The 18922-nt window shown below is 42.7% G+C and overlaps 1 protein-coding gene across 6 annotated transcripts in view; it reads left to right on the forward strand.

The window, feature by feature from the left end:
- Window positions 1-551: 551 nt before the first annotated feature.
- The window catches only part of POU6F1 (POU class 6 homeobox 1), a 43708-nt gene continuing 25337 nt past the window's right edge, over window positions 552-18922 (forward strand). The window contains exons 1-4 of one of the 6 annotated variants that reach the window (XM_061614955.1): window positions 552-935; window positions 2544-2730; window positions 2885-3011; window positions 18734-18841. The gene's annotated coding sequence lies outside the window, so the exon portion shown is untranslated. The remainder of the gene's footprint in view (window positions 936-2543; window positions 2731-2884; window positions 3012-18733; window positions 18842-18922) is intronic. The other 5 variants (XM_061614953.1, XM_061614954.1, XM_061614956.1 and 2 more) reach the window with 5 other exon arrangements.

Genomic DNA, 18922 nt, shown 5'->3' on the forward strand with positions numbered 1-18922 from the left:
TGCAGTGAAATAAATGCATAATGAAGGCTTGAGTCAGACAGAAATTCTGAGGTGCAGTCGATTTTCAGGAGAAGAAACACATGTACAGCCCCAGTCTATGCATTTTTACTCAGAAGGAAGTCCTATTTGTGCAATCGGGTTTATTCCTAGGAAAATACATATAGGATTGCAGCCTTAATTCCCCAGAGAATTACAAACCGGCAACAGCCCTTCCACCATAATACGTTCTGCTGAAACGTATTTGGAACTTTCAAATATATATATATATATCCCAGACGTTCTCCAAAGCATTTTTCAGGCCAGGGAAAATTAAATCTGTCTGTAAATGATTTGACTTTGGGGACGGGGCTTCGACATAACAACACGCACCTTGGCATTCTTCAGTTTTGGATGACTTTTCCTCTTTATTTTTGCAACGAAAAAGAAACAGAGACCCACCTACTAGCGCCACTTTGGACGTTGTGGGTGGGGAAATGGGGCGGGGGCTCGGCAGCCGACTGGAAAGGGCCGGGGAGGGGAGGAGGCTGTTTCTACTCCCCCTAGTGGCCTCCTCCGGGCTCTGCAGGATGCGGCAAAGGCCTTTGCATAAATTATGTTCATGACGCAGCAGCTAAAAAACCCCGAGTACCAAAATCTACCCCCTCGTTCTCCCCCTAGGCGGGGCAGGGGCTTGGGTGGCTGCAAGTAGGGGGGATGTCTGGTGAAAAACCTCGGGGGCTGTGGTTGCAGGAGGGCTTGAACCCGGCTGGGCCCCGGGGGGCGCTGCCTCCCCGACCTCCCCCCAGCTTTTGTGTGTGTAGCAACCTTCGCTCCTGCTGCTGTGAGATGAATTTTTAATTATTCCCCGGGAAAAAAAAAAGAAAAAGAAAAAAGATCGGCTCGGAGGAGCCCCGGCCCGGGCAGGGGGCGAGCGGGTCCCTCCCGGCTGCGCAGCGGTGAGTGGGGGTGCGGTGGGGCCGGTGTGGCGTGGACCGGGGGGGCGGGGGGGACCCGGTTCGGTGAATATGCAATGGTCTTAATTAGCATAATTTATATATTTATGATAAAGAGAGAGAGAAACGGGGGCCGGAGCGCTTGGGAACGGGGGAGACGGGGCTGAGGCAGCCCTGGACGGGCAGAGGAGGGTGTAGGGTGCAAAAACATTGGGGGAATCCGATCCGCTGTTGGGGACCGTCGATTGAAAGCCATAGAGGGATCTTTGGGGGGGCTGCGTGAGGAGGGGGAAGGAGGGGGAGAAAACTGGATCGAGTGGCTAGGAAATTTGCAGGATGGCAAGGGGAATTGGTATTAGAGAAGGTCCTGAGGGGATTAAAAATAATAAGTAAGGGTCTTGTTTGGATAGGGGATTTCCAGACGATTGGAATTCGGAGCCAAGCTAGGCAGAAGCCGGCGGCGGGATGCGAAGGGAATCGTGCTGGGAAATAGGTTAGAGCTGGCTGGGAAGGCAGGGGAATGGAAAGAGGGGTAGCCCCCAGGGCTAGAGGCGGGTTGCAGGAGCAAAGGAATGAGAGGCCCGGAGATGATATGATGGGGGAGCCTCGTGAGAAAGGGCATCGCTTCAGGGAACGGGACTGGGACATGGGGAAGAAAGCAAACCTTTGGGAGAGGGACCCACTCTGACGGGTGGGGTGCGCAACTCCCTGCGATAGCGTAGAGTTCTACCAGGGAGAGGAAAACGCCCGGGGGGGCAATAAAATGACCTGAGTTGAGGGGAGCAAGCCGAGGCTTTTAGAACAGCCTGGCAAGGAGCTGAGGATGCTAAAGAATATATCGGCTGTCGGGCAATGTCTCTGGAGCTGGAGAGTTGGCCATGGGGAAGGGAGCCTGCGGTGTGGGTGGGATGGAGGTTGGCGGGTGCAAACTGAGGTAGGTGTTTGGGAAGGACTGCGCGGCAAGAAGCTCACGGGGAAAATCCAGGCACGTCGCGGAGAGACAAACCCAAAGTGGGTCAGAAATAGGAGGTGTTTAAATTAGGATTGGAAATGCGAAGACATTCGAGGGGACCTTCAGCGAGAGACCAAACCGCCCCTGGGGGCTGATGGAGATTTGGAAGGCTACATTTGGGACAGTGGCCGGGTGGGAGGCTGAGCTACAGCGGATAGCGTCGAAGAGAGGGCAGCTGCGGGGTGAGCGGGAAAAGAAACTTGGGGGCGGCAGCTGCAGCGAGATACCTGAGCAGAGGCAGCTTTGCCTCAGCGCCGAATGAAGAAACTGGGCAAGGCTTCATTGGAGTCAGAGCTGAGCCTTGGAGCCTCTTCAGTGCTGGAGCTCAGCTCCAAATACATAAGTAATGGGAGAATTCCAGAAGGGTAGCGGTCTTTAGTCTGCTGTAGCAAAACCGGCTAACTCTTATACCTCTGGCAATAAGCTTTCCCAAGACTAAGAGCCCACTTCTCCAGATGCACGAAATGTTATCCTCAGTCGGTAGGTGTCTAAGTGGGTATTATATCAGACAGACATGGTGGGGGGAGTTTTAAATTGTGTGAGGCCAAAATATTCCGAAGTGCAAAGGGCAACAGTAGATCTGTCACTTCTTTGTGTAGTCAATAAAGAAGAGTTCCTTCCTTGCTATTGTGTGGGCCAAGAGAATTCTACAGTGTGATGCAAGAGATCTGCAATGAAGTCTCCCAATTGATTTGTTAGACTTAAAAAGAGCAGAGGGATGGATTGGATCTCCTGTACTCTTTCCATACCGTGCTGTTTGCTAGCTGCAGTGAGGAGAAAAAACAGGTATCCATATAGAACCTCTCTTTGCCCTCCCCCCTCCCTTTCATGGCTAATACTGTAGTCACTTCAGTGTAAGTGTAACTATTGAAATTGGAGAAATGGCATTGCAGAAAAGCTGAGATCTCAACCCTCTCCCAACACTGTGGTTGCCTTTCAGTTTGGCCCCTTCTCCGTGGCTGCTTTTAAGCCCTTTAAAAGCAACAACAATGAGGTCTGATCATGGATCTCACATCACATCTAGCTTGGCCTTCAAAACACCTCATTTCAGGGATTAAGGATTCAAGGTAAGAGGACATTAATTCCAGGACAGCTTATCCTTTTGGTACTTCCTCTCTGTCTCCTCCCTCTCTTTAAAAAAAAAATCAGCTGCAGATTGAATGGAAGAACCTTTGGAAGAGCTTTGCTGGATCAAACCAAAGGTCTATCTAGACCAGTATTCTGTTTCTACAGTGGTCAACCAGATGCCTATGGGAAGCCCACAAGCAGGACTGGCCAAACCAAGTCCTAGCTCTCACTGAGATTATAAAGGTGTCTCTGGGCTGTACCATTTCACACTACAGGTGGGGGCTGTCATGAATGAATGTTTCTTCGTACTTAAAAAAAAATCCAGTCCCTCCATGTAGAAAACTAGGTGCTGGAAAAGAAGGTTCTACTAGTTCTTGTGTGAACCTCTACTTGCAGTTGAAGTGGTACCACCCAGTCACAGCTTCACCACCTCAGATAGTCTCGAAGACTGATAGGACAGAAGGCACCTCGTGAGGGCCTTTAGGTAGGAAAATGCCATTATCCTGGTTGAGTGATGGGGCTGAATTTCCCTCAGGGCTAATAAGTGGTTGAGTGGAACAATCACTACTCTGGGTCTTTTTGTGTAAGGATTGGTTCATATCTGGTGCAGATATACCTTCCATGAAGACAAAGATGTGTGCCTTGTTAGAGACAGTGTGCAGGCCAAGTGATGATATTTGGTTGATATTGTTTTGGTCATATGAATTTGGAAAGGACTTGCTGGATGAGCACATACTTTGAATGTATGTATTATGATTCAGGTTCAGCCCCCTAACACTGCTGGGATTTAGCTCAAGACATTGTACATAGATGGAAAATGATGTTGAGTAATAAAGCTGGGAACTGCCTGTCCGTGAGACCTTGGTGAATCATTTATTTATTATTTATTTATTAGATTTATATCCTGCCCTTTCTCCCAGTTGGAGGCCAGGGCGGCATTGCCCGCTCAGTGTATTTGTAAACTATTCTATTCTTCCTCCAAGGAGATCAGGGAGCATACGTAGTCCCCTTACCTCGCAAAATATTGTGAGGTAAGTGTAGGTTAAAAATTCAGGAAACTGACCCTGGGAAGTTTCATGGCTGAGTAGGGGTTTTAAAACTGAGAGTCCTCATTACAATTATCTACAGACATTACTGAGCTAAATGGATCAATAGCCTGACCCAGTTTAAACCAGAATCTATATGGTACTTATAAACAGCACAAAGTCTGGTTTGTATATGAAACAGACACTGAGAGGTGACCAAACATTGGTGAGCAAAAATGGTTGTCATTGATGGGCAGGTATATATGTGTATGTGTGTGGAGGTTTAATACATTCTTTGTAGCCTTTTAGTTGCATGAGCCACAGTTGCTTTAGCTTCATTTGGCACTTTTATGGTGGTGTAGTAAATCTGAAATAGACACAAGGTGCCTTCTTCAGTGGATACCAAAATCTGCTTGAATCTGCTCAGTCTCTATTCTCTTACGCTGTGTTGATTGTGTGATTAGAGCTTTTTGAATGGAGGTGATGGGAAATGATTGCTCCCTGTCCCTCAACATGGTACTGGTGTTGTGGTGCTGGTGGCAAAATGCCAGTGTAGTGTAGTGATTAGTAGCATATCAAAAAAGAGGGCAGGAGAAACCTGAATTTAAATCCCTACAACCATGAAACTCACTGGTGACCTTGGGCCAATCATTCTTAGGCTAACTTACCTCACACGATAGTTGTGAGTATAAAATGGAGGGGGGGATGTTTATTACCTTAAGCTCCCTGGAGGAAAGACAGGATCTAAATGAAATAAATGAATTTCCACTTACAGTTTGGGGAGGCTCTTCGGTGGATAGCATATCAGAACATTGCCTGCCCCCTGTTGTTGTGGTGTTGTTGTTTTTGACCTGCCCAGTTCTGCTGTCTTCCCTTCCACTAGTAGCAGCAGAAGCTCAAAAGCAAACTCTTGAATCTTTTAAAATATGTAAATAACGGAAGGAAAAGGAGAAGTTGGGAAGGAAAAAGAGAAAAGTTGTGGGGGTGAGAGAGGTGTCCCTTCTGCTTCTTTTGCCTTCCATGATGTACTATAACTCCGTATTTGGTACTGTGCTTAGGCTGGCCTGCAGTGGGATGTCATTCTCTCTTGAGCTAGGTCAGGATTGGTTGCTACTTACCTCTTTTACTGAAAGAGGGGGGCAAGATTATGTCATGCTTATATTTTATTCCCTTTGGGTCAGATTGCCTTCTAAAAATCAACTCCTGTCCTGTGTCACTAGGGTTAACTTTTAATAGCTAGTTGGTTGATACATACTGCTGAGAGTCAGTGTAGCCATTCTCTGATCGATGTGTCTTTCTGAAGGAGAGGCCCTGGAGCCCTATGAGCAGTTTGTCCGCCTTTGGAAAAATACATATTCAAAAGACTATTAAATGCAAGAAGATTTCACTTCAGAAACATTTGGATCAGCCCCCTCATTTACATGGGAGGAAATGAAAGTTACAGCAGATTTGCATACTGACATTCAAAACCTTTAAATCATTAATCACACACTATAGTCGTAAGACTCCACCTCTCTTCTGTAGCCTGGAATGTGAATACGTTACCCTCTTTTAATTTTATGATGTATTAACATGTTGTCTTCCATTCTGTGCTGGAAGCATTCCCCCACTCTCCCCTCCCACATGCCTTGTCTTCAGAGATCAAGAAATAGCTTTATCTCTTTCATTCTGATTATTTCAAGCATGATGATGACACAATTATATTAGTCCACTTTGCAGCAAAACAGATTCATTTTCATAAAATTACCATTACAGATGTGTCCAATTCTACTCTTATAACCACTAGAGTTGGTGTCTGAAGTAAGAAAAGCCAATAAAGGCTCTTGAGATTTTATTCCAATGCTGTCTGTCTTGCCGAAAGACAGAAGCATGATTAAAAAAACTTCTTTTTGCTTCCCCCACCCCACTTTTATTTTGATTTATAACAGAAATAATAGAATCTTGCTTTCTACTAAACAATAATTACAGTAGGGATGGGCAACAGGTAGCCCTCCGGATGTTGTTCAACTCCCAACTCCCATCAGCTCCAGCCGATATGACCATCAGTCAGGGATAACAGGAGTTATAGTAGAGGATTATTTAAACTCCCTTATTATTTAAATCTCCTCCTCCAGTTTCAGAGTAGTTAACAACATATTACAGTGCAATACAGCTGCCAGTCCCAGTTCAAGGGAACTTAATTTCACATAATGTCTTGGAGAGCTGTGCCCAGTCTCATGACACGCTGAGCACTGCCAACACGTAGTCCAGTTCTGAAGTTTATGTAATCTAAATAGACAAGACAAAGGTGAGAAACATGAGGATGAACTCTACTGACCTCCTGAGAAAACTACAATTTATTGACAGTCTCCCACAGAACATCATCCTGGCCAACATGAATATTGAGACCTGCCTTACTAACATCCCCCACAAAAATTGGACTACAGCACAAATGGCTACCAAAGTGTGCCACTTTGCACTTGCCCACAATCACTTCCACTTTAGGGAGAACATGTATCTTCAGATCCATGGTGCTGCCATAGACACCTGCATGGCTGCACAGTATGTCAACATCTTTATTGCTCACTTAGAACAATGCTTTCTCAGTTCCTGTTCCCCAAAACCTTTACTCTGCCTGAGATATACTGATGGCATATTTATCATATGGACTCATGGACCACGGCTTTACCACCAGGGTTTCAATAACTTGTAGTCCACCATAAACCTTGGACCATAAACCTAGACCAATCTATGTAAGAAGTTCACTTTTTGGACACTACTGTATAACTATACAGTGGGCACATTAGCACCACCTTATATAGGAAACCCACTGATAGCTACACATACCTGCTTCCACCCAGAACACACCATGAAATCCATTGTCTACACCCAAAGCCGTATCATACAATTGCATTTGGTCAGACTCATCAGACAGAAAGCCACAACTTAAGAATTTCATTAGGCATTCCTTACACTACAAAATGAAGTGAAATAACTCATCAACTACAGGACAGACTTAGAAGAGAAAATGGGATCATCACTTGTCTCTTATATTTCTCAGCTGAAATCACTTGAACACTGATTTACAGCCCATCCTGGGCAACTACATTTCATTCATGCAGGTCTTGAGGAAGCAGGCGTGTATTTGCCTACAAATAGCCCCCCAACCTAAACCAGCTACTCCCCATCAACAACCACATAACAGAGACATGGACATGGGGACCAGATCCTGTGGCAAATCCAAATGCCAACTCTGCCCCCATGTCCATTCTGGCAACACTATAACAGGGCTTAATAATGTCAACCACAACATCCGGGGTCCATTCACTTGCTCATCTTCCAATGTGATTTATGTTGTGATCTGTCAACAATGCTGTTCTACATTCTACACAGTGATGTGAGGTTTCTGGGAAAAACTTCCTATGCAAATTAGGGAACTTGCATTGGAAAATGTTCAGTTTGCATGAGATTTTTTTCTGATGACCTAGAGAGTGATCTAATTTAGCATGTTTTACTTGTATTTAGCAAACTTTGAAATTGCCAAGCTTGCCTAATACTTTTTTGCAAATAGTATTCATTCAGTGTTATTAATGATCTTATGAAACAGAAAAATTTCAATGGAAAAATAAAGCACTGGAAAATATTCTGCCCGTGTTACTGATTCTGCATAGGTCGGACAGGTCAGTCTGTACGTAAAAGAATAAGCAGAAAAATCCATAAACCATTTCAACCTCGCAGGACACTCTGTAACTGACCTAAAGGTGATCATTCTGAAACAACGGAACTTCAGAAGAAGAATACAACATGAAACAGCAGATTTGCAATTCATAAAAAAAGTTCAATGCCATCATTTGTGGGTTAAATCAAGACAAAGGATTTTTATCACACTGCATATGTTAATTAGCTTACTAGTGCCAGAATACTTTTGCTGTCTGACTATTTCTTGTGAATGGTTCTGTACATCACTACAGGTGTTAATATAATCCTCTCAGCGATTCTCACCAGTCTGCTGCTGTAGAAGATAAAAGGCATGCCTGTTTAGGATATATTTAAAGTCTAATTATCACTGTCTGTAATTTTTGCATTTCATTGTCATTCAGCTCCCACCTTACAGTTTTCTCTTTTTTTGGACCTGCCAACTAAAATTTCCCTTCAAACATCTGATGAAGTGGACTCGAAGCCACAAAAGCTGAAGCCATAATAAATTTGTTAGTCTTTAAGGTGCCAGTGTGGTGTAGTGGTTAGAGTGTTGGACTATGACCTGGGAGACCAGGGTTTGAATTCCCACACAGCCATGAAGCTCACTGGGTGACCTTGGGCCAGTCACTGCCTCTCAGCCTCAGAGGAAGGCAATGGTAAACCCCCTCTGAATACCACTTATCATGAAAACTCTATTCATAGGGTCACCAAAAATCAGAATCGACTTGAAGGCAGTCCATTTTCAAGGTGCCACAAGATTCTGCTTGTTTTTGCTGCAAGAAACAGATATGGCTATCCCACTGTAACTTTTCATTAATGTGCTGGCACTAACATGAAATGGAAATAAGCAGAAACAACAAAGTCTTGTGACACCTTAAAAACTAACAAATCTGTGATAACATAAGCTTTTATGGAACATAGTGTAGTTTATCAGATGAGTGATTTCAGAGGGAAATGAAATTGTAAAAGAACAGGCAGTTCCAATTACCTGAAAGCAAAATACCACAGTGATCAATTTACAAAGCAGTGTTGGTAGTAACAGACATCTTGTCATTGGTAAGCTAATTAACACATATAGTGAGATTTTTTTAAAAAACTCATGGCTAACTTGTTGAGAAATATTGGCTGCATTTGGACAATTATATCTCAGCTTAATAAGCCAAGATATGAATGAGCCTTGTGGCTGCTCACTTTCACGAAAGGGTTGCATACACAAACAAGCTAGGAAGTCTTCATTTAACTATAGTTTGAACCAAGAAACTATGGTTAACAGCTTTGGAACAAGGTAGGATATTAAGCCAACTTCAAACCATGGCTTCATATCTTGGCTTGTCCTGAAGTCACTAACTATAGATTCCTGGTTTGGATGAAATGGGATGGTATAGTTAACTGAAGATTTCCTGGCTCATTTGTTAGCTTACACGAAGGGAGGAGTGAAGGGGCTGCTACCCATAGTTTAGTTTCCACTGCAGAATCTGGAATGCTAAAAGTTTAATCCAGGTGTATTTCTAGCATAACAGCCCCTCTGTAAAGGTGTCCTCACCTCATTCAAATTTGAGCTCAGACCTAAACTTGTTTGTTCAGTAGTAAGTCTCACTGAGTTATTTGGGTTGCTTCCTTATTGCTGCTGATGTGATAAGCGATGGAAACATTCTGGGTAGAATGGGAAACAATTCTGTCGAAACAGATACGGAATTTTTTTTAAAAAAGCAACTTAGAACCCAAAGCCAGGAAGATTTGTGAATTAATAAGTGGTGCTTTCTTCTAGCTCCATCATAGAGCTGCACGTAGGACTATTGCCAACAATGATCTTTTCTTAGCAAAACTTTCATTTTTGTTGTAAACCTGGAATATTGCTCCTGTGGCTAATGCTCAGCTCCAAGGCAAGTGAAGCCAGAACTTGGAAAAGTTACTTTTTTAAAACTATAACACCCATCAGCTCCAGCCAGCATGGCCACTGGATTGGGCTGATGGGAGTTGTAGTTCAAAAAAGTAACTTTTCCAAGCTCTGAGTGAAGCATTCCAATTTCTTTTTTCCTACTTCCCATATATAGTGGGAAGTTTTCCTACTTCCCATATATAGTGGGGTTCAGAGCACAGCTATTAGCCATTCTGTTTTGTTTTGGGAGACGCCTAATAGTCAGCCAAATAGCTACATTTGATGACAGCTTACTTTTATAGCTTTGGGCTGCGTTTCCCCCCCCACCTCAAAAACCAAAAACAGCTTTTAGCAAATGCTGTGGTGTCTATCCGTATGTTTTGTAAATGTGTTTTCAGAGAATTAGCCAACAAAGGCCTTTGTTAGCTGGCCCATCCTGGCACAGACTTTCCAGGAATGAGGATGACTCATCTAGAATAAGATTAGAAACAGAATATTGGGGGGTAGCCAGATATGATCGAAAGACTGCAGTGGGAGAACTCACCAGGTTTCCCATCTGTTCTGGTTATTTTTACAGCCAGCCATAACAGTTCTACCTTGAGCTCCCCTGCCACATTCTGGACTCTAAACATGCTGTTTCAGTACTGCATCAGGGCACCAATGATACATACAGTACAACTTTACAATAACCTCTCCCCCCTTCTGTAAGCCTACTCACAAATAGCTGCCAATATTTTAAAATCCAGAGTTTGGAGCACTTGCAGATGGAGAGTTTTAGAAACTGGCAGGTGTGTCCTTTGGTCTCAGTCTCTCTGATTAAAAGTTAAATCCCCTGATCAACTGAAACCAGTCAAATTGATTAAAGTTGCCAACTATACGACAAATAATTTTCCAGAAACATTGACATAGGAATTCTTCTTTTATCCAGGAGAAGCAAATGGCTCCTAAGGGTTTAGGAGGCCCTAAGATAAGATGGCCTCAGGAGGCCTCCCTCTTCTTCAGTCACATGACTGCTGCCTGCTTGCCTTCTGCTTTCCCTCTGAGGGATGTTGTGCAAGTGAAGGATGCTGCTCCATCTCTTCAGTTTGCAATTGCCAGATCACCCAGAAAGGGCAGGCAAACACACAGCAACAGCAAGGAGAAGAAATAGGTGGGCCAGGAGGCTCTGTGGAGCAGCAGTTAGACCACTGCAAGAATGTGGGCTGCTCGGAGATGCTGCTGATGCCAGCCTTTGGGAGAGGACAGGGTGACGAGGTGGGAATAAAATGAGTTATAAAGAGAGTTGAAATTAAATTTGACTTACATTTTATAACAAAGTTTAGTATGCCAATTTATGGGGTTTTTATCTTTTTTTCAAAAATTAACTTTGAGGGATGCTTTAAAAGGCAAATCTTAAGACTTACTGTGAAATTTTAAAGTCAGTTGAATACTTGTCAATAGAAACTTGTGAAATTCAGTACTTTTGTGCTGTTTTCTCTTCCTCCACCAGTCCACTAAGTCCTACAGTGGGTGCTTTCACGCTGCACTTTATTCCGTTATTCTGATGATTTATTTCCTGTTAATTTGCGCATTAAATTTGAGCTTTCACATGACATAACGGGTAGCTTCGGAATTCTGGTAGAATGTAGTGGAAGTTTAGCGCTAATTTCCACAATAAATGATACTCATGTGACAGCCATCCCAGCATGCAGTGCGTTCCCGCCCTTACCAACAGCCCTTCCAGCATGCAGCCTTCGCTCAGCCTGTGCTGCTGCTGCTTGTGCTCAACCAGAGCCTCTGCTGCTGCGCTGCCACGCCTCTCAACTGATCGTGATCGCGCCTCTTTCAACCCCCCCACGCACCAAAAGAACAGGCCTCAAACCAGATCATCCAGTGTCGCGTGAGGCCGAATGAAGGGGGGGGGAGAAAAACTGTGCTCTGTGTGTGAAAGACTGTTGTGCAAAATGCCGGTATAACAGGTACTGCAGTGTGAAAAGAATTTTTGAAATCCGGAACAAAGTGCTACCTTTTTAATCCGTTAAACTAGGGCTATTAGCCCCATGTGTGAAAACAGCCAGTGTCTATCAAAGGAAAAGTATATTAACATTCAAATTGAGAGAATATGAAATGGAAGTTTTGCAACCTCAGGTAGAAAAATTTCCTTGAGACCTCTCCTCTGAAATTTGTTTCAGTCAGTTCAGGCAGTCCTGCCTTATAGCTTTACAAAGTATCATGTTTCTTCCTCATCAAGCATCTCTTAAGTTCCAATAAAGTTATAACAACAAAACTAGGAGCATGACATAGAAATAGCAGGTGCAGATGGCAACAAAGGGCTACAGCCTACTGTCTTGCCTCCTTCTCCTTTCAAAATATATGTATTACCTTTCTAAAGAGAACTCAAGGTAGCTCATAGCAAAAATAGGAATACAGAAACATAGAATAGCAATTACAAAACAAAAAAACCCACAATGGCCTGAAACAAGTTCAAAACAGACTAAAAAGGTGTTAGCAGCTAGACATATGCTTGGGGGTTCCCTAACTATGATGTTGATATCTCCTGATCTGAAGATAGCATCTTGTTTCTCCAGGTTAGGGAGATGTTTTAAAGTTTTACCTGTTCATCTTCCAGCAGCCTTACTTCCCATCCACAGCACTAAACAGAAGTGTACTCTTTGGATAGGAAAGGACAGTGGGTGGCTTACTGGCCGACCCACTGCAACACTTCTGGTGGTGGGGAAACTTGTAACCTCCTTTAAGTAAGAACTAGGGACCTCTGCCTTCAAGATTGCAACACCCAGGCCGATGCAGCTGTAGTCAAAGTACTGAAGTCTCCTGCCATGTTGGAAGTCAAGAAGGGGCAAGGATCTGGGAGCAAGAGAGAGGCAAGTTGTTGCTCAAGTTAAAGTGAGCGTACCCAGGAAACGTATAAGGATGAAGTCTTATCACATGAACCTAATTGGCTTACTCATTGCTGGCCTGGCTGGTGATTCCATAGTTCTTTTGACCAGAGCTCGGTAGTGATGCATGGGCTGAACCTTCATCTAAAATCAGGAAGTAAATGCTTGAATCCTGACAATCAGTTGCTGTGGGATATTGCATCTATATGCTATCAACTAAGAATAGCTTCTCATGTTACACAGAAAGGACACAAAACAAAGGACAAGCAACATCCACTTTATGCATTCCAATGTAACATGCAAAGAGAGAACATTTTCATCTCTGATAAGCAAGGGAAGTTTTTCCAAATGTGGAGTTTTTTTTCTTTTCTCCACACACCAGAACCTCAGAAGCACAAGCATAAGTCATTTGCACTTCCAATGTGTATCATTCACCCTTTTTTCCCTTCTGCTAAGTACATAATTTGCAATAAATGTGACCTTTGTCTGGAGGTAAGCAATATATTTTTGCTCAGAGAGTTGAAGGAGGTTTGAAAGAGGAATTGCTATTTGTGGTCCTACTTTCACCTCTGATAAACAACCTTCACAGGTTTATGTGTTGTTTCCAAAACCTGTTTGACCAGGGACAAAAACAATGCATGTGTATCTGATGGAGAATTTTCTCCTTTGAGATCTTTTACTGGGGGTCCTTGAAGAAATTTGAAGGCACAGGCTTAAAGCAGAAAGGTAGGCCTTTGTTCTTTACAAGCATATGCAGGGTCAGCCTCCCAGAAACATCCAGGAGAGACTGCACTGAGGCACTGTATGCAAGCTCTTTTAAGCAGTACAGATGCAGCATGTGACATTAGTTCACCAATCCCACAAGTCCCTTCTCACATAACATCACAGTTCCTCCTGTCTGCAATCTTTCCAAACCAATCAAAAAGCATTAGGTAATATACTTCTTATTCCAATTTTCTGTCTGTCTTACTAATATCACCATTGTTCTGCTGTCCACCTTGACTAATGGTCTTCCAGGCCAGTTGAAACCAGTTACTACTGTGAATGTGCCTTCAAGCAAACCCGGTACACCCATTGTTCTTGATCGGCCAGCCTAATATGTTCCTTAACGATGCCAGGTTGGGTTTGGCTTAGGATGCCTGAATGTTTATGAGCACCTACAGCTGTATTTGTTGCTACAGGTTTCTTATCCCTTATACTTTCTCAGAAATCCCATTTCCTTACTATAAAAATACATGGCTATAAAGGAAGGGTTAGGATTAAGGTACTGTACTGTGCCTGGAGACCATACATTTAAGACAAGGCACTGGGTAATTCTGAATCAGCCCCTGCCTCTCAGCCTCAGAGGAATAGAAAAGGCAAACCATCTCAAAATACCTTTTCACCATGAATACCCACCTACCAAGTTGCATTCTATTTATTAAAAGTGAGAAAACACACCAAATTATTTTTAAAATCATTATTAAACCTCACCGTTTCTCTCATTTCTAACTCTGATACTTGTTACAAAGTTTTTCCCCTAGTCGGCATTATCACTCTATACAAGAATCAGATATTTCTACTTATTTCCCAGGATCAAGCAGTAAAATATATCAATCACAGCTTACACAGGTTATATGCCCCTTGGGTTTAAACAATACATTAATTAATAAATGTCAGTCACGCACCGGCCGATTTCTGGCAAGAAAACAAGAGTTCAAACTGAGTTTACTTTGCCTGCTTCCATAGGCCCTTACAGGTCTGATTCTGAGGCCTATGGATTTTTAGGGTTCTCTGTGAGACTGGATCTTAGGGTCTCAACAGGCCTGCAGGCCCATGCTTAATTCCTTGTGATTTTAAAACATATACCTTCTAATATCTATGATTATATGTGTGGATATATAAAATTCCTCATTATGTCAGTCATAGGAACCTATGCCTTTCTCAAACCACTTCCAGTGGTCTCTAGTTTAAGAAGCATTCCTGCACAAGGACAGGCGCAGGCCTACAGTCTGCTTACAGAAGTTGGCCAGTTCACTTGGGATTTAAACTAGAGATCTGAGACGCCGGTTAAATCCTGACAGTTTTCTGATGATAAGTAAGGGCAACACTGCAGGCATTGTGCTTTTTACGTGTGGCATGCTCAGGATACGATTCCCTCTGGAATGTTATCTGGGACAGTTATATTTCTGATTCATCAGCACTTGTAATTAAACTTGGTAATTATATTCACTGTGAGGCATGGAGTGTTGCAAATCATCCTCTCCCTTTTCTTTTTTTAATTTTGTGCATTTCACTTCTTTGTCACCATCTGCTGTAAAATGGCTGTTTCTCTTACACTGTGCACTTTACATTCCCATCTGGGCAAAATTATTTGTCCCATTAATTGCAAAAATGTGTGAAGAAGCAAAACAAAAATGCTACTACAAGCCGGTGGAATGTATGCTAAATGAGATCCAGCCCACTCACGAGCTGCAGAACTTGCACAGAGCTTGACATTATGAAATGTCTATTTTAATAGCCTCTCTTGCTAATTGGTCTCTGCACAGCATCGAAAAATAGCTCTCCACTTGACTCTCAAAAGATCTGAATCTCTTCTCACATTATAAATAAGATTTATAATGAAGAAAACCATAGTATGATAACGTTTATATTAAGATATCATACTATGGTTTTCTTCAGGCTCCCACAATCACTTCCATGTTCAGGAATTTGAGATTCTGAAAGTAACTCTCTGATTGCCTTTGTTACCACAACCCTGTGTAGAGATAAACCTCCTTGTAAGGGGGTAGGTGTATCTTTGTATCAAACCCTCCCCCCAGGCATATCTATAGCCATTCCCTCTCCCAAGGGAACCCTGGGAGCTGTAGTTCTGTGCAGGATTACAGATTGCTAACAAAATTCTCAGCACCCTTGTCAAACTACAGTTCCCAGTGCTGTGTCTTACCCAGATGAAACCTGTGAAGTGAGGCAAGTAGGAGGCAACAGGTAGTGGTAAGTAAATAGTTCCGTGCTAGAGTTGGCAGAGAAAGCAAGCAGTAAAGCCAGACAAGACATGGCAGTCAGCCTGATAAAAGGTCTGCAGGAGTTGGACAGCTCCCAGGCAAAAGTTGTTCCAACAACCTTGTAAAACAGTAATAAACATGTAGTGGTGAAGGCCTTGAAGACTGTCTCAAGCTCAACCACCTCAGTGAAGACTAGATTTCTGTAAGATTTCCACAACCTGGTGCCCTCCAAATGTAGGACTTTAACTTCCATCTATGCAGAGGCCTGTAGCCACTTGAGCAGGCCGAGAAGCTATCCATCTACTTTCTGAATAAGCCAGGTTCATGCTAGTGAAATCCTCTATAAACCTCTGTACAGGGGCATATAAACATCTGCAACCCCTGCATCAGATGCATAAGAAAGTGATGTGTGAAGGGGCGCAAGTTGATATAATGATATGTACGCTTTGCAATAATATATGGGAAGAGTGTGCGCACATGCACACATAAATACATAATAGATGAGTTATGTCAGTTATCTAATTAATTAAAATAAAATAAGACTATTGTTCTGAGTCACCTATGATGAAGTGAATTTTCTTTCCTATAAAGCAGGGAACTTTATGAATTTCATCCTTTTGCTACTTTTGTAACACTCTATACCACCATTATGGTAGTTCGTCCTTTGGTGTAATGGGGTGGGAAAGGTTTTGTGGGGGGGAGTGTTCAGTTTGCTTTTTAATAAACATTATTCAGTAAAAAAATAATAAAGGAGAGGTGGGAAGCCTATGGCCCTCCAGATATTGTTGGACTACATCTCCCATCATCCCTCACCATTGGACATGCTGGCTGGGGCTGATGGGAGTTGGAGTCCAACAACAATATCTGGAGGGCTTGCAAGCTCCCCACCCCATTATAAAGTATAGTAGTTATGGGGTATGTATTGCTGTGTGCTAATACTCTCCTACTCCCTTTCTCTTAATCCTAAGCTATTTAGGTCAATTAAGGCATATTTTTCTACTTCCCCATTCCAACATATGTGGATATCTTTTATGTAAGAAATTGAAGGTGAACCAGATAAAGAGCACATTATTAATCACTTGCCTCAAGCAGTTGAAGGTTGAACTAAGTGAGCCTTGAGGAACATTGCAGTTGTAGAGATTCAGACTATGTAAAGCTGCACATTTATAGGTTGGGGTTCTCACAACTAGGAATAAGGTGGGAAACCTGTTTCTGCATTAGACTCCTTCAAACTGCAGCTGGGGTGCTTACATGATGGAATGCACCTCCACAATTCCCCTGCACACAGAAAAACTAGCATGCCTGGGGGATGACTAGGTTGGAGATACCTTGTCTCTGACATCCCATTTACGATGGAGGAACATTCTGTCATTTATGCCCTCGCCTGCAGTCTGAAATGTTGCAGTCCAGATCAAGTTTTGTTTACCACCTCATTTGCCATTTGTGAGAACTAGGCTTAGGAACAAAGAATTTTAGGCATACACACAAGAAAGTGTGTCCTGGGAATAGTACTCAGAGCATCATAGTTGACAAAGAGTGTCTGATCTTGAAATGCCAGAGCAGAAGTGGACAATGTGGACAGAAAAAATAGGACCTATTGGGAGAACAATATGGCATCATGACAAGACATCTAGGCTTTGGGGAAACTTTTTAAGAAAATGCTCATTGACTCCATTTCAGTTTGGAAGTCAGAAGAAATGCCAGACCTTAGTGATGACTAGCTCTGCCTTTAGGAACTGCTAAGTAAACCACTCAGAGGTTCTATTTACAAACAAGTGATATATAATTTTTGTTAAATAAATAAAAATAAAAGTGTCTTCAGTGTTTTGATTTTCTCAGATCTAAGCTAACAACTTATGACAAGTTCAGTGGCTGGAACTTGTGGCCTCCTGTGTGGCTGCATAAATGAGAATGCCTTCCCAATGCATCAAGTAGATTTGAATGTCATCCAGGCAAGTGCATCATAGAGACACTCCATATAAAAAATGCATAAGACTCTTATAAAGGCAATTACCTTTCCATAAGGCGTTAAAGGAACGGTATATGACCCAATGAGCTAATGAAAAACTTTTATAGAGGAATGCTGTTTTGTCCTGTCAACAAGTACACCAGAAGTGATTCTCCCTCCATCCATGCAAAAGTAGTAATAAAATCAATCGACTAATTGAGCCTGTCAAGGAAACATAATCCAAAATAGGGAACTTCAAAAAGAAATATGGATGATAGCAAAGGGAGTCACTGCTTTGTGGGCCCCAAGTGTTAAGACTTCTTTAAAGATCTGAGAATTTTGAAGAAAGTTTTGCAGATCAGTTTACATGATTACATGATTATGGGGTAATGAGCCAATGTCACATGATCACCTTGCCTTTTCTGGTGAAACCCATAACCCTGGCTGCTTGACAAACAGCTGTCGCTCATGTTAGTGGAATATCATCATTTATTATATTGCCTAGATTTTCCAGGAAAATATTGCATAGGATAAACTTCTAGTTCATCAGTATCCAAATTTTGTACCAATGAGCTTCCCCAGGCTCAGAAGAAAAATATTTTTGAGACTTCTTGAATGTAGTAAACACCCCAGTTGCATGGTGCAAGCATCCAATCCCTGCTGGGCCATTTGCTAGACAAACCTCTTTGGAAATGTGCTTTTTAGGTGATCTGTCATGACTTCCCTAGAACTGTTGGCACTAAAAAGGCCCTTAAAGACCTCATTGAATAAATGCATTACCACTACCTTCTGCCCCTACATTCTTCCGACCTTGGGCATCTTTGTAACATAGCAGCTGTCACCAGTGATCAGGCTAGGTCCAGCCAGTAGTGCAGTGGTGCCTGTATGATCATAGGATCAGGAAAAGAGGTTCCAATGACCTGGTTACATCTAAACTAGTTTACTGTATTGTACTTTACATGGAGCGGCAATTCAAGATGGTTTGGAAACTTTCATTGGCACAGGATGCAAATGCCCAAATGTTTGTAGGGGCTAAGCATTTGGACCGCATTACATCTGTTCAGTACAATTTTACTTCCAGGCCCAGTTTTAAAGTGCCAGCATTGATCTTTAAAGCTCTAAATGTTTTGGAACTGGGTTTTGCATTTTGGCATATAAAAAGCAAACAAATACCAAATGCGCAGGTATAGGACACCTCACTTGTACATGTGAAAAGGATCTCTGCATTGTTCTTGAACGTCAGGATAATGCAGCTGCTGTGCAATTTTAGGTTGCATTGGCATTTTCAAGTCCTATTTTCCAAGTCATAGCCCCACTTTGTTCCACTCTAGACAGACCTCATCTGGAGTATTGAATCCAGTTCTTGGTGCTGCACTTTTCAGAAGGATGTAGACAAACTGGAACAGGCTCAAATGAGAGAAACAGAGATGAGGTCAGAGGTATGGAAAACAAGTCCTGTGAGGAGCTGGGTATGTTAACCAGGAGAAGACAAGACATGGGGATAATATGATAGCATTGTT

Source organism: Rhineura floridana, chromosome 3, assembly GCF_030035675.1.
Source record: "Rhineura floridana isolate rRhiFlo1 chromosome 3, rRhiFlo1.hap2, whole genome shotgun sequence".
NCBI classification, from domain to species: domain Eukaryota; kingdom Metazoa; phylum Chordata; class Lepidosauria; order Squamata; family Rhineuridae; genus Rhineura; species Rhineura floridana.